This window comes from Lissotriton vulgaris, chromosome 4_1, assembly GCF_964263255.1.
Source record: "Lissotriton vulgaris chromosome 4_1, aLisVul1.2, whole genome shotgun sequence".
In the NCBI taxonomy this organism is placed as follows: domain Eukaryota; kingdom Metazoa; phylum Chordata; class Amphibia; order Caudata; family Salamandridae; genus Lissotriton; species Lissotriton vulgaris.
The window spans coordinates 1,988,122,980-1,988,139,727 of record NC_141691.1 but is presented as its reverse complement, the minus strand read 5'-3'; the positions used below and the strand labels follow the sequence as shown (position 1 = coordinate 1,988,139,727).

The window sequence follows — 16,748 nt, the reverse complement described above, 5'->3', positions numbered from 1 at the left end:
TTGTTTAGTTCTTTTTTTAACCTCTTTTTAGCCAACACGTGTTTCGTTGTCCATGGCGACTTCATCAGGGTTGTTTTGTCGGTATGGTTAGTGCTATCTTTTAGCCAGTTGTAATTCCGTCCCAGTTTTCCCAAATTGTTTTTTGTATTCATTAGTTTTTCTCTCATAATCTTGTCAGAATTATCCCTTATTATTTGTTGTCATCTGTTTTACTGCATTCCGAGTGTTTGCTCGTACAGCCTACCCTCGTCCCAGTGAGTACTCTTTGACTCTGTGCTGTTCTCACGTAGCTGTTTGCGCAGGACATACATTGATTTAAGTTGTACCATATTGCTGGTGTTTTGGGGGCCTCACATTTAGCCTGTGCAGTGTTCACACGCAGCCTCTGACGGCTTGGTCAGGCATTCAGCAGCGCCCAGCACACAATGCAGTGACGCTTGACGTAAGGCTCATCACACACAGTGGGCATATTAGGTGAAGCTTGCGACTTGTACAGCACTGAGCGTGATGGAGCAAGGTGGAAAAACAAAATTTTATGTACCCTTGCAAAATCATACTTCCATAACCATAATCGGAATTAACTGGGTGACGCATGAAAACTAATCAACTTAGAATAAGAGTTGCACCTACACAGACACACGTGGGAAATTAATTATGCTTATGTTCATGGGCGTCCGCAGGAGAGGGCAAGGGGGTGCGCTTGCCCCCCCTGGATCGCCGGTCCCATTCCTTTTGGTCCGTAATATTCAAGATTACAGTAGGCTGTTCCCCTGCGAGAAGCCCCAGGAGTTTAAATGTTCTCTCACTTGGGGCCTCTCGCAGTTCTCTTTGAACTCTAGAGGCTGCAGCAGCCCCTCCCCGACCTCAAGCAGACTGTGGACAGGCCCATTGTCATTCTGTCTGCTGCTGATCATCACATAAAGAATGACAATGGGCCGTCTGCATTAAACGTTCCTTGAAGGCGAGTGAGGAAGTTAAAATGTTGCCCCCCCTGGAAACATTTCTGCGGACGCCCATGCTTATGTTATTAACATAAATGACTAATCCTGTGATTTTGTCGTGTCCTAAACTAATGAGCAGCTTTAAAATAACGGAATGTAGCATAAATGTGCTTTTTGTTGACGTATTTTGTGGCAAATCGCGAGGATAAGTGAGTATATTACGCTTAAATGTGGCTATTTGCTAGGTAATTACTAACAGGGAAAACCTTAGAAAGGGGGGTGGTAAACAGAAGGGTTGAACAACTTAAAGTTAATGTTCGTTTGTGTTTGTTTCTATAATAGTTCCCATATTTGACTCAAGAGGCCTAAAAGAAAATGGAGTCACTCGATTTGTTTTGGTCACAAAGAGAAGCACGCATGCGTGAGCAAAGGCCGAGTCTGAATGCGAGCTGCTTGTGCCTGGAGTGACTACGGTTCAAGGACAGGATGCCCTGGAAGTATAGAGGGCTGCCAAAATGATGAGCACAGTGGTTCAGAACGTGGGAATACATGCTAAAGTTGCGAGTAGAGAACAGGACTAGGCCGGACTTGGGCCAAACAAAGGACCCATTAGAAATTTGCGGACGGAAGGAAAAGTAGAACTGTGATGACGAAATGATGCTCATCCACCTCAAAATTGTCCAATCAGAACTCGAATTTAGGCTGAAAGTTACATTTTTAGAAAGATAGAGCTAGTGAAAAAGGTATACAAGTGCTGATTTTATTGGAGAAAAAACCTCTCTTCGATTTCTCCCAGAGATGCTGCTGGAATGCTGATTTTACCTGAGATGTAAGACTCTGAATAATTTTTATATTTCCTTTCACAGGGAGATGCACTTTAGTTGAGGGTTTAGTTAGGGAAGTTAGGAGAATAAATATTTTATTTAGGAACTATCTGTCTTTTGCTAATATTTGACTTATAAAATAAATGAAAAATGTCTATTTCAGAGTTTTCTCGTAAATAAATGAATCTAGCTGTCTTTAATTTAAAATTCTTATTCTTTAAAAAGTCGTCTTTGAAGTAAACAAATAAATACAGTGAATAAACTTAGACATGCTGAATTTGCTCTTAATAAAAATTAGATAAATGGAGAATTAAGCTGGTCTTGAGTTTTCCTACGCCTAATTTTTTAGTAGCAGATCCATTTATCTCAGTTGTGGTGTGTCTAAATAAATTGTCGTAATTAAATGAAAACCATGGTAAGCTTATTTAGACTGCAGGTGTAAATAGTATAAATATTTTTAACGTTTTAGATACTCCACTATGATACAGCAGCTTTCCTTTGAACCTCACCGATCCATGAAGTAGGGTGTAAGTGTTTTGTGAGTGATTTGCAGTGTTATGGGCCCCACTGATGTGAATATGTTTAAAAAGGTACTTCAGGGAAAGCTGACATGGTTTTAGAATTTATTTCCGGAGAAGGGCTGCATCAAGCGCGCAAGGCTTTGCCGCTTACGCACTGCACACAGTGGCCAAATTAGCACAAGCAGTGATGCACAAACCTGTTAGCGTACACACATCATATTTAAGATTTGGTATCCTCGTGGTACAGTGATGCACATAGCGTCTCCTCAAGGAATTCATTAGTGCATTTTAGGGAGTGGTGACGCACACTGCTGGGGCGCATTTCAGCACCTGTTTAGTATGCAATTCAGGATTTGTGGTGAGTGTGTTTCTCTGCAGTGATGCGCTCACCAAGCAAACTTAAGGTGCTAATTGGGAGTACATTTCAGTGCCAGTGCGACCTTATCTTTTTTCAAACATATTATTATTAGCATTTTAAAATCATTGATATTGACAAGGTTACAGTGGGATTCTTAATCACATGTCAGCATACCATACGTGGAGAGCAATTACATACATTTTGTTTATACTCAAGTTTAATTTACACTTATCTCCCCCTAATTAGGAGGTTATCATTTTCCCCAATTACTCCTAGTATCATGAGTCTTTCTCTCCTAAGCTTCGTCACACGCTCTACATTTTGTAGTCTATATATGGCTTTCTCTGCACTCTTTGTTCCACCCAATAGCTGGGGGTATCTACAGGAGTATTGTCTGTTTGTTATTTTCTTCTAACCAACAAAAACTACGTAACAAACAACTTTGGGGCATATGCAAGACGGTGGGCATTGCTGTGACACCGATTATCAATAAAAAATGACTATGTGCTGTGTACTGGAGGCAGTGGAGATCCGGGGCCTCGCCCACTGTTCCCAGGGAATATTTCTGTTCAGCTCATCACAACCGCATGCATTGTTCTGTACATGTGGGAAGGTGGAAAGGGCCCACCAATAGCAGCCGGCCTTGGGTTGCCCCTTAAATCTTTATCCTGTCTTCTTCCCACACGCCCCATATCTCTTGCTTATCCACCCCTGGCCCGCCTAGTGAATGGTCCTATTTCTCGTGAGTTCTTTAAGTCCCTTCGCGCCCCCCCCCCCCCCCCCCCACCTTGTGTTTCATTCTCATTTGCAGTCTCGTCGCTGTCCTTTTGTGTCTGTATCTGGTGCTCTCAATTGGACAACATATCCCTCCATTGCTCCACCAGGGGGTGTCGCTTTGAAATCCTGAAGCCCTGCCCTCTGCCTAATGGGTCACATCCTGTCTCCAAAGTCCTCCAGAGGATCCAGTGGATGAATTCCAAGACGTGGCTAGCCACCTTTCGGCCAATATCAAGGCCAGGTCTATAAATGTGTTACCCATTTTTCTCTTAGGGGGCGTGGGGAACAGTCCCATCAGTCAAACTTCTATTGTAGGCTCAAGTGAGTGCCCCACTCCTGTGGTTATCTGTGATAAGACCACGTCCCAGAAGGGGCAGCCAGTGCGACCTTATCAAGGTTTTAGGTGAGTTAACCATGTGTGGTGAGAGCTTGCTCATGAGAGGTGATAGATTTGTATCACCTTTTGGCTTAAGGTCTAAACTTGTAGTGTTAGCCCATGAGGGACACTTGGGTCACACGTTGAATTTTGGTGGCTGGTGTTTGATGACCAAGCTACTTCTTGGATTGGGAAGTGCGTTGTATGCAAAGAAGTAGAGAAGAGGCTGAAGTTGGGAGAGCAATCTAATGTGGGACATATTGGAAATCTGGGACTGCCTTGACATGCGTTTGTGTGGATTTTATTGGTCCCATGAAAGAGTTGCGAAGTTAGTGTAGATTTGTTTTGGTGCATGTAGACATGTTCTCCAAGTGGCTATGTGTAAACTTTCTGAGGGACATCACAACAGGTGTTGCCATTCGCAACCTCAACAGAATATTTCTTGAGGAAGGAATTCCATCTGTTATCATTATCGATAATGGCACCCATACTTGTTTCTAATGAGATGAGGAAGTTCCTAACTGATTGTGGGATCAGTCATCACCACTCTTCTCTTTATAACCCCCAGGGAAATGGCATGGTAGAAAGGGCAAATAGTTTGGTGAAGGGAGTCATTCAGATGGCAATTGAGAGTGGAAAGGATGTAGAGAGGTCGGTTGACAAGATGGTGTGGGCATTTCACAGTACTGTCCAAGAATCAACTTCAAATACCCTTTTGAAATTATGAGAGGCAGACTGCCAAGTCCAAAATTGTCTCCTGCTTGGATGAAAGAGTGGGTAGTTCAAGATGGACAGAAAAATGGAGGAAAGTACTGAAGGTACGAATGGGACATTGAAACCAGGTGAATGGGTGATGGTCAAAGCAGGAAGCTTGGGGGGCGTGGCCTGGAGCCGAAGATGGTGGACGTGTAGTTCTCGAGCTCCGTCCGTAGCCCGAAACACTTGCAACTTATCCTACAACCCCAGACTGCACCCACCTGATTTCTCTACCGGAGGCCCCCGGGGGGGTGCTGAAAGCAGCGGTGCGGTGTCTGTCCACTCGACCCGCAGCACATGAGCATTGCGACATCGGAACCTGCAGCGGCCTTCTGGACGACGCGAAGCCCCGGGCTCAAGTAGGTGGCCTGCCCGGCTTGCCCTACACTACCGTCGCGGTCCGATCGGGGCCCCGGTCGGAAGTGATTGTGGACACCAGCGGAGGTAACGGGGCAAGAAAAGACACCCTCGCATGCCCGTGGCCCTACTGCCTGCCTTCTAATACTGAGCCCTGCCCAGCCGCCCTGCTGTGGGGTCCGCGAGACGCACGGGAACATCCCCGGATCGGCTTGCCTGCTCACCGTCCGCACTGCGGCGTCTGCCCTCAGCAGCGCTGTCCTGGACTGCGGGTAGGGCGCTACCACTCACCAGCCATCGGCACTGGGAGCCCGACTCCACCCGGACCTCCTTGAGCACGTCGGATCTAAGGCGAATTATCTCTTGCCGGCGCCATTTTGCCTGCACATCCGGGCAGTGCATTTCCCTCGGGACTGGGACTGTGGCGCCTTGCATGAGAAGCGGGGCCCTTAAACGAGGTGGCGCATATCTGAGACAGGGCACCCCGCAGTGGAGAACGTGCCCCAAGAGCCCGGATTGCTGACACCGGCCCACTGCGTGGGAGAACGACACGCGCATTGACGCCCGGCCACTAAACACCAGCACAGACGCCCATCGTGCTCCTGCTTGGGTTCCGCGCCTCGTTCGATAATACCTGGGGCTCCAAGGTCTCTCTTCAGCTGCTCTCTGGAAGCCGGGGTCACACCTGCCCGCTGGGCCCCCCGTGGACCTACAGAACTCCCAACTGCAGCGCAGCGCGCATAGACCCTGCATAATCCCTGCCCTCTTTGACCACTACACCCTGTACCCTCGGTGGACGCGGTTCTACGTTCTGGTTGGACACTATAGTAGGCAGCGGCACTCGGAGGGGCCCAATACAGCGCCACCCTGCTAACGAGATCCATGGGCAAGCACAGGGGCAGGATTCATGATCAGGGAGCCGCGACGGACATGCAGTCCACGGGCTCTGAGGACCCACTGGCCTCCTCCAATGTGGACATCATCCCACCGACCGGAAGAGGATCCCAAGACGCAAAGTTGGACCTCATCCTCAATGAAATACGCGCGATGCGCGAAGCCCTGGAATCACGAATAGACAACATGGCGACTGGCCTGTCACTATTGAGGGCTGACCATAACAAGCTGGCAGAGCGTGTAGCGGAACAGAAGATCGCACTGAATGACCTTGTGCCACAGCAGACGGAACACTCCACGAAGTTGGAGGGTGTGGAGAAACAGCTTAAACAACTGTGGGATAGAGTGGACGATGCCGAAGGACGGGCCCGCCGCAATAACGTCCGTATCCTAGGCATTCCGGAAAGAAGCGAGGGGAGGAACCCTCCCCAGTTTGTGGAGGACTGGCTACGGCAGTTAGTGGGCCAAGAAGACCTCACTGCCCTATATAGCGTGGAGCGGGCACATAGGATGCCGCCGCGCCCCCCCAAACCAGGGGCGCCTCCTCGTCCCCTGATCGCGCGCCTCCTTCACTACAGAGATCGTGACACTGTCCTGCGGGCGGCCAGGGAGAAGGCGCCGATACGTTTTGAAGACAAGAACATCTCAGTCTATCCTGATTTCACTCCTACTGTGCAGCGCGCCAGGTCCACCTTCATGGATGTGAAACGCAAATTAAGAGAAAAGAACATGAAATATGCACTCCTTCTGGGCCTCCCAAACCCAATCACCTTCCCACTTAAATCTCGGAGGGGCAAACAAATGGCACTTACTTTGGGGGCAGCCGTACAAAATATACTCTCCCGCTCGGGCACCAAGACAGTCCCAAACCGACTAGGATGGCTCCATAGACTGTGGGGCATATTGGGGATGGAAAGAATCTTGGTCTCTCTTGTACACCCGGGTGCCTCCTTCCAGGACCCGTGGGAGCCTTTACTCAAACTCTTGACTTCCGAGTTCACAGAACTCACTTGCCCCAAATAGCCAAAGAGCACGTTGGCTTGTATGTGGATTCATTTGTCTTGAAAATCAATAAAATACATTTAAACCTAAAATATAATTCCTCAGTACTGCTGATATTTTAAAATCTCATACACAGCATCTTGTGCATCAGCAAGGAATGTGGAAACAGAGGTCGGATTTCTATCTATCATGACATCCCAATGATGAAAAACTATGCTCTGACATGGCTGACATAATCTGGGGGGTGTGCGTATTGAGTGTAAATTAAGAAATGTACACTAATTTCTTAATTTTTATGGAAAAACAAAATAGTGTAAACTTCAAATAGAACATTTCTGTACATCGAGCTATCGAGTTGGTGTTCCATCATTATGAAATCAGAGGCATTTTCAACTATTATTTACAAGAAAAGAGCAGGGTATATGTTATCAGTGACTCTCTATAAGATTCTCTATAAATAAAAAAAGTGTGGCAAGTATTTGGTCACAATAGTTACAAGAAGCGTGGCACATTGTACTGTTGTGAATTCTCGTGCAACAGGGTACAAAGATGCAATTAATGAACCAAGAGGCCGATCAGTTGTTATGTGTACCATAATTGCCTAGTGCGTTATTATAGGAGAAGCAACAACATAACTGTCTATTAAAACATATACAAAGGTGTTTTTTCTGAAAAACACATCCTGAACTGATGTATTTCAAGGTGCTTTCAACTGTGATGATGTCGAATAAAGTAATTACCTAGAATCACATAAATTGGTCAGGCATAGAAGCTGGGTTTGATTCCAGAATGTATAGGTGTGTAATTCAGCCCCGAGATGGGCATCTCCTTCTCTGCCCCATTTACATGAACTATTAGCGCTTTGTCTTTGAGGAGTCACATCAGTGCGCTGTTAAACACATCCGGTATTACATGTAAATTAAATTGCAGCAAGAAGACTTTCCAGGACACACGATCAAGGTAAGAGGGTGGCTTAGGGTTCCGAGAGGGCCTCGAGCCGAGCTAGAGCCAAGAATCTGATTCTGAGTGGAGCCTGGCTCGAGCTTGCAGTGGCTCGTCCACCTCTAAAAACTATGGAGCCAAGTCCCGTAGTGGAAAAGAAAGAGTAGCTCAGAAGAAGGTGTGTGCAAACAAGTGGCATAACTAATAAGGTATAACTCAGCAGTGTACTCTCGGTGTGCGCCCCTGGGGTACACTGATCACCAGTGCACCACGGCGTGTACCAATAAAGTGTGGCCAAGCTTATTTATTATTATAAATGATATATTCATAAATGACAAACGGACCCAGTCTTTTGTCGCACCTGCAGCCAGTCCGGGCTTCCTGGGACTTATAAGAAGGGGCGTAAAACCCCCAGGTTGCAAAAGTGACGACGTCGGTTTAAAAGGTAAAACCGAGAGGAGGAATCACACACTGTATATGACAAAGATTCACCCCAGTGCATTATAATCTGCAGATCAGCAGAACATCTCCAACCTCCCGCCTCTGGCAACATCCTGCGTCAATGTTAGTACCTAAAACCACACCGATGGGAAGATGAAAATACATTTCACGTTGGTGACAGTGTCGGCCAACTATTTGTTGAATAAAAAAAGTACAGTATCGGTCATTAAATAAATACTCAATTTATATTCTTACATTATATCTCGTCTATGCCAGTGTCACAATAACACACAAATATTTTTAAAAGGCAAGTTGTAGCTCTTCTTTTCGTGTCAAAATAGGGACGACCGGATAATGAAATTAGAAGGCTCTCATGTAACTTAATCATTTAAAGATAAGTAATTACTGATAAATATCGAAAAAGTGGAGCAAAATATGGAACGCTTCACGAATTTGCGTGTCATCCTTGCGCAGGGGCCATGCTAATCTTCTCTGTATCGTTCCAATTTTAGTATATGTGCTGCCGAAGCGAGCACAAATCAACATGTGTACACAGCGGTATATAAAGTCTAATTTTCAAAAGATTTGTCACAAAGGGTAGTCATTTTATACTAGAAACGGTGTGTATTACACTTGTGGCAGCTTCCTGCGAACATTAATAACTCCTTCTTCTTAAAAAACACACTTGGACATGGAAAAAACATGCATTACATCAATTGCAGCAAAGGTGCACTATGGGTATGCAAATTCTAATCAATTACGTCACCGCCCAGGCTGGTTGTACTTTGCAGCTGGCAAAACATGTGGGACTGCAGGATCTAGAGAAAGAACTATAAAAGAGGGGAACTTCAGTGTAATTTGAAAATGAAACGTCTAATTCCCTCAAGAGCAATGTTAATTTGGCATATCTCAGCTACTACTATTTGGGAAATACAGTGGGCGTGAAACGCTACCCCAGGTGTCTCGCGACGGAGAGAGGACACCCGGGGCTCCCAGGACACCTGCTTCCGAGGAACCAACTCGAGAGTTCGTCACTTCCTCCCTCTGACAGGAACCAGAAACATCTGCTTTAAAACTCCAGGCAGGCCAGGTGCTGCTGAAGAAACATCCAAAAGTGATGATGGGATTATATGTTTTATGTTGTTTGAAAACCTAGCTGTTGCCTCCTCAAATTCTGCTTTCATCGTAATAAAATTCAATTTCTGCTAACCATTTTGTATGAAGGGTTTTTATTAATATTTACATGGACAGGTGGGTTTTTATGTGACCCTGTCACAATTTGTTCGAGGAAATTGCAGTGTGTTTGTAATAGAGGCCCTGTATACGTCTACCTTGTTGCACATTTACAACATAATTTTCTGAAGCACACAACCTTATACCTAATACAGGTAAATCACAGCTCCAGATGCCTTCCTAATGAATACAGGTGTGATAGTTTGAGTCTAGGAAGGTACACCTTCCTGCACAAAAAGAATCCTCAGAGGCATGCTACTAGCAGTGGCATTGAAATGCTGGAGGCACTGCATGATGACGACAACAGAAATGGCTCTCTATGCCCTGGCACTACCACTGGTGGGTCTCCCGCATGGTTACACTCTCGCCTTCTTCACAGCTGGGCAATTGTCAGCCTGGATGAATGCTGGGCTGGTGACGGTGGGAGATTACTACCAACAGGGCATCCTGCACCTGTTGGAAGATCTAGTGACCAAATACAACTTACCTCGAGGCCAAATCCTCACATATGAGGTATTGATTCGAACCTTCAGAGACCTGTGGGCCGGAGGGCATGAAGAACCAACGACTCATGCAGTACAGCAGCTTTTGATGTCATTGGGTACCGCAAGACACTTGTTGACATGGCTTTATCGCTCATTATCTGAGATGGTCCAAAAGCCCTTGTTGGCACTATTACGGATGTGAGGAGGGATACTGGAACAGGACTTTACGGACCTGGAGTGGCACAGGATATTGGCATACCCTAAGAAGGTCGCCAGGAACATGAGGCTGAAATATACACAATTTAATTATGCCCATATGTCACCCTATACCTCTCTCAATATGAACTCTACCTCCACTCTCTGACTCATCCCAAACCTCAATCTACTACTCTCTCCAATGCACTACCCTATGTCTCACCCTATACCTCTCTTAATATATCCTCTACTTCCACTCTGACTCCTCCCAAACCACGAAAATAACCCTTTCTAGACTCGTCTCTCCTCTACCCCTCCATGATCTCAAACCTCTTTTACTATTCAGGTCTCCCAAACAAGCCTCTCTAAACCCTTCCCTCTGACTCTTACCACCTCCCCTCTATTCATCCTAAATCCCCTGCTGCTGTTATGATCTCCAAATAAACACTTTCTACACCCTTCCCTCTTCTATCCCTCCACTATCCTTTTCAATCCAACTAACAGACTCACATGTCCACCGCTCAAATTAATGGCATATTTCCCTATACTAATTTACCAATAATATTGTTTTGGTTCTAGCGTAGCGTGCTCCTCGCCGAAAAGCACTTTGACATCTCATCAGGGGTACCAAGAGCTATATAAATGCAAACCCTTCCCTCTTCTATCCCTCCACTATCCTTTTTCAATCCAAATATCCAGGTGCTTAAACAAAGGGTGGCGGGACGGGTGGGGTCACGCAGTGGGGTTGGGGGGAGACTAAGGGGGTTAGAAATACAAAATAATTTTTTTTTAATGTACGTTTAGCTGCTGGCTGCCTCCAGTCGCGTTGCGCTGCCTCTCCTCTTCCTGCCTGGTCCCAGCAGCCTCTGGAACAGACTCCCACCCCATCCTCGTGGTGCCGAGCAGCGCAGGGATTGGCCTAAGCGGGCAGGAAAGACGCTCTGCTAAGGCCAAGGTGTCCGTGAGGTTTCTCCAGCCCGTCTGCTCAATGCAGCTGGGCTGGAGAAAACCTAAGTGTGCATGTGTGTTTTGGCCAGCCTGGGACGGCCAGCAAAACACATATGAGCACTTAGGGAGTGGAGTGTACGTAGCACTCCTCCTCTCCCTCCCATGCCTCGGCCCTGCCCCTCCCTACAGCGATGTATCAGAGCCAGAAAATGCAAAACAAAAAGATGCAAGAACATCGTTTTATTTTCCATTTGCTGGCTCTGAGATATGGCAGTAGGGCGACGCACCTCCGCCCTTGCCGAGGAGCTGCCACTGCAGATAACAGACTCACATGCCCACTACTCAAATTGATTTTCATATTTCCGTATACTAATTCCCCAATAATCCTTTTTGGGTTCCGGAGTAGCATGCTACTCGCCGAAAAGCGCTTTGACGCCTGTTAGGAGCAGTAAGCGCTATATAAATGCAATTACAATTACAATTTCTTTCTTTGCAGAATGCAGCGAGTGTAGAAAGAGGAAAAAACTTGGAGAAATAAAGATATTTCTCCTTGTTATGCCTCCCTTGGGGAGACCTAGTACCTTGACGCATTCCCAGGTCCACCACTAATGGTAAATCTGGGAAGGCACTATAATACATGGGTGGACGCGTGGGAACACCCACGCTCCACCCATGGAACGCCTCGCGGGGCAGAGTAACGCAAGGCAGCTATTTGCACTGCTTTGCGTTACTCCAGATGTATCATGCCTTGCAGGGCCACGCAAGGTGGCCTGAGGTGGCTTGATAAATCTGACTTTAGTGTTGCGCCACCATAGCCCCCCTTACGAGGCGCAACAGTATGAGAATTCTGGGGCTCTGTTTTTGCACTTGATATCGCATGAATAAGATCCTTTTGGAAGGCAATGCCATCTTTTTGGGGATATCACAATTGGGGATTAATCAAATGGTCCCTAAAGTGCTGGAATTCATAACACTTTGACACTTACTGTACAGTAAGTCTGTTAATTGTGAAATTTGTGAACAGAGAAAGTAGAATCCACTTCTATGCTGCATTTTTTACTTTTTGAGAAGTCACAAAGTTAGAAATAAATTACGTTTGTGTAAGTAAAAAAAGCCATCGTTTATCAGATATAAGTTAGTTCCTCTAAACATACTCATGTAGTTTAACCGTTGTCTAATCTTAGACTGGCACTGAGGCCACTTGGCATTGGAGAGAATTAAACGTTTTTCAGTTTATTTTGCATATTTTGAAACCATATAGAAAATGATCCCCTTTCCTTACATCCCAATAAAATTCAGATTCAGTATGACCCATTATTCACATGCAAAAAATGTAAAGTCTGGTGAATGAGATATTAAAAACAAGCACAGGCAAAGCCTTTTCGTCCTTTTGGGTTTGCCAATGGTGTTTACCCATGCTGTGCAGCATAAGCAAAAATCTAATTGCGGCAGCTGTTGACGGTCATATCATTCTGTAGGTGGGCACACGCGTCTCAACAATTGCGTGCACCCACGAAATGACGCGTGTGGTTTTTTGCTTTTTTTATTTTTTGTTATTGATAATGCATTCTACCTAAGTCAGTAAACAAAAATGCGTGCAGAAATACTTTTGAGGTAGTGCTTTTTGGTGCACCTTTTTTGGTGGGTTGTTTGCTGTTGCTTGGCCCTCCAAAAAAAGTGCCAAAATAATTGAGATGCCCATGAGGAATGGGGGGGCTAGGGAGGCAGTGGAGTAGGGGACGTGAGAATAAAATAAAAGTCGGGTGGGGGGGTAAAGGAAAAAAGACACACACTTGATGGACGGAATGTTCTCAGGACACCCCGCGCCGTACGGCCACCAGCTGTGTGTGTGCCCCTCGCTGCTGCTCGCAGCCTCGTTGTGCCGTCTGCCTGCCTCCCTAGCTGCCTGCCTCACTGTTCCTTTCCCCAGCAGTTCTGCCGTATTTTCGTTCTAAGTGTTGTATTTTCTGCCTTATTGTTAAATCGTTGTTGTATTTCCCCCTTGTGCCTGCCCGCCCCGCTCCCCGCCGCCGTTCACGCGGCCACGCCCCCTTTTGTTCCGTGTCCTCCCCGCTTCTGCCTCCAAGCTGCTCCTCCCTCCCACTTAGCCTTAAATGGCGACCGCACGGATGCGCAGCGGTCACGCGCAGCGGGCGCGCCGATTGTGCGCCGAACGCGCGCCAAAGGCAAGCCTGTCTGCGCCCGTCCGCGCCTGACCGCGCCCAGCACCAGAACCCCTGGCTCCCGCCGACCCCAGACAACACGACGGACCTACAACGCCGCCATGCTCAACGCACTCAACGCCGGCCCAACCCCCGCCTGCTGCCGAGCCACCCCGAAACGTACCCACGGACCCTTCACCTGCCAAGCCTGCAAGTTCACCTGCCTCCGGACCTGCACTGCTCCCGCCAAACCAAGCACCCGCAGTAACCACCTTAAGTGCATCCTGCTCAACACCCGCTCCGTCCACAGACACGCCGTCGAACTCTGGAACCTGCTCGATGCCACATCACCAGACGTCGCCTTCCTCACGGAAACCTGGATGAACGCCTCCTCAGCGCCCGACATCGCCATCGCCATCCCGGACGGATACAAGATCATCCGGAGGGACCGCTTGAACCAGACTGGAGGAGGCATCGCCATCGTACACAAGAACACCATTCGCATCACGACCAACTCCAGCGACACCTTCACCGCCGCCGAGCACCTCCACTTCCAGATACACACGGACCCCAAGACAAGCCTCAGAGGCACCCTAGTCTACAGACCCCCGCGACCACGCACACAATTCAGTGAAGACATCACAGACTTCATCAGCCCGCACGCCCTCCCCTCCGCGGACTACATCCTCCTAGGGGACCTCAACTTCCACCTGGAGAACAACAAGGACTGCAACACGACCGCCCTGCTGGACAACCTCGCAAACCTCGGACTCAAGCAACTGGTCAACACCCCCACTCACTACGCAGGCCACACGCTTGATCCCGTCTTCTCATCCAGCAAGCACATCACCTTCAGCCACTCTACCGGACTTCACTGGACCGACCACAGCTGCGTCCACTTCAGCTTCAGAAGAACAATGACCCACCACCACCCGCAACAGGCTCCTCACAGGAGCTGGATCAAGATCAACGCCGAGCAGCTCACCACCTCCCTCAGCCAGAACCCGCCCGCAAGCACAACGGACCCCTACGAAGCAGCCCGCAACTTCACACAGTGGCTGACCGCCTGCGCAGACGACCTCGCACCACTGAAGAACCCGCCCAGCAGACCCAGAAGCAAGAAAGTCACCTGGTTCACCGACGAACTCAAGGACTCCAAGAAGAACTGCCGCACCCTCGAGAAAGCCTGGCTCCTCGACCAGACCACAGACAACATGACCACCCTCAAACAAGCCACCCGCAAGCACCACCAGCTCATCCGCACGACCAAGAAGAAAACACTGAAGGAACGACTGGACAACAACGCCCACGACAGCAAGGAACTCTTCAACATCGTCAAGGAGTTCTCCAACCCCAGCACCGGCAACAACGACATCACTCCTTCTCAAGGGGGGCGTGGCTTGGGCGCCGATGGCGATGGTCGCCTGAGAGCTCGGCTCCGGGACTGAGAACGTGAATATCCTGTAAATCGGAGGCTGCGGGGCACCCCAGACCCCGCATTCTGCTGAACGGCCCGACGGAGACCTGCCGGGGCCCTTGGCGCGGTCTGAACAAGGGGTGACCCGGTGGAAAATCGAAGTTTGCGGAGTTGCGGAGTGCGACCCAACATGGCGCCCGGACTTCATTGTCCCCCTGGCCGGATCTATTAGACTGGAGGGGCATCACTAGCGGCGGCACACCCCCGGCTCTGCCATCTCCCAGTGACCTGTGTTCTGGTTATCGGTCAGATCGGACTTTTTTAACAAGGATTGCACTCGGATGGGTGACTGGGCAGATGCCCACGCTATAGTGGATCCCGCACGCGGACGTCTGGAGTTCCCGGCGGTGGCCCCACTCACGACACCGCATTTAGCTACCTTTTCTTGGCCGACCCACTTCCATGGGAGGCGCAACCCTCTGGCGCCGCAAATCGTCCGGTGGAGTTGGTGACCCTCACCCCGGGACTTTATCGGCCGCGCGGGCCTGCCCGACCTGGCGGCGATTGTCTCCGCCTCCTCCTCGGTGCCCTCGGACGACGTGGTGGTGGCGCGAGCCGAAGCGGAGAAGATCCAACAGGCCCTGGAGACGGAGATCTCCGGCACTCGACTTGAGGCCCAGTAACCGGGAGAGTCATAACCGGAGCCTGCACTCGGAGACGCCTGTTCCGGGGCCAGCACGGAGTGCGCCCGGCGACATGGGGAAACCTAGAGGAGCTAAGGGGACTACCCCAGCCGCCTCAGACTCGGAGACCCAGGACAAAGAGGAACGTGGGGACCCGGAGAGTTCTGGTGGTGCATCGATGCAACAGCAATTTGACCGCGTCTTGGAGGCGATAGCGACCACGCGCTCGGCCCTCCAGCAGGACATTGCCCAGGTAGCGACGAGCCTAGGTCTCCTTAGAGCGGACCACGGCAAACTTTCGGACCGGGTCAAGGAAGTGGAGAGCTCGGTGAAAACCTTGGAGCCGGCGCAGCGAACCGTGGCTGCGACTATGAAGGATGCTTTATCCCGGATTGCGGCCCTGGAGCAGAGAGCGGAGGATGCGGAAGGCCGCAACAGGAGGAACAACATCCGTGTGGTGGGCCTGCCGGAAAAGATTGAGGATGGCGACATGGTGGCATACTTGGAGGCCTGGCTCCGGAACACGGTGGCCCCGGAGGGTCTATCCTCCTTCTACACCCTGGAGCGTGCCCATAGAGTCCCGGCGAGGCCGCCGCAGCAGGGACGTGCCCCGAGACCAGTGGTGGCGCGGTTATTGCATTTTAGGGACAGAGACTTCATCCTCAATGCCGCCAGACATAATGGTCCATTCAAAGTGGCGAACAGCCAGGTGAACATCTTCCCGGATTACACCTACGAAACTCAACGCAGACGGTTTTCCTTCCTGGTGGTCAAGCGCGAGCTCAGGAGCGAGGGCATCCAGTACTCGCTCCTCTAGCCTGCAAGGCTCCGCATAATTGTCGATGACAAAACTCAATTCTTTGATACCCCGGAGGATGTCTGTGCCTGGCTCGAACTTTATAGAGCAGGGAAAGATGGCTTCGGCTCCTCATCCCAGCAGGCGGCGGAGCCGGAGCAGAGACGGCGATCCAGGAGGATTCGGAGTCGCCGTGGCCGCTCGGGGGGGCCCTCAACTGCAGAGACATCGACGGAGCGGAGGGGAGTGCTGGAGGTGTTATCTGCGCTATCTGGCTCACGGGACGATGCCATTGAGGAGGAAGCAAGACCCTGGTGACGAGGGGGCACCAACGGACTCCGAGGAATCGGTGACTGATAGCGTCCATACACTGGTGATCACACCGAAGTCGGTGGAAGACCTTCTGGATGGACAAGGGTGATGGGGTGAGCTACCTCATTTTGGGAGGGGGCCCGGCAGGGGGGTGGCGGATGCCGACAATTGATGCTGACTCCCGGGGCAGGGAGGGTGGGGTGCCCTGTTTTTGCCCCGAGGGTTTTTGGCACTGCTTTGGGCTTGCTTTAGTCCTGGCAGCCTGAGCGTCGAGGGCCCACTGCCTCCGCCCGGCCCGCACCTGGCCCTTAAGGCCTTCCTACGGTGG

The 16,748-nt window shown here is 49.6% G+C and overlaps 1 non-coding gene across 1 annotated transcript; it reads right to left on the bottom strand.

Annotated features, from left to right (window-relative positions):
- Positions 1-8,618: 8,618 nt before the first annotated feature.
- LOC147724798 (U6 spliceosomal RNA) lies at positions 8,619-8,725 on the bottom strand. The gene has a single exon (XR_015295316.1). It is a non-coding gene; the product is annotated as a U6 spliceosomal RNA (small nuclear RNA).
- Positions 8,726-16,748: the final 8,023 nt, after the last annotated feature.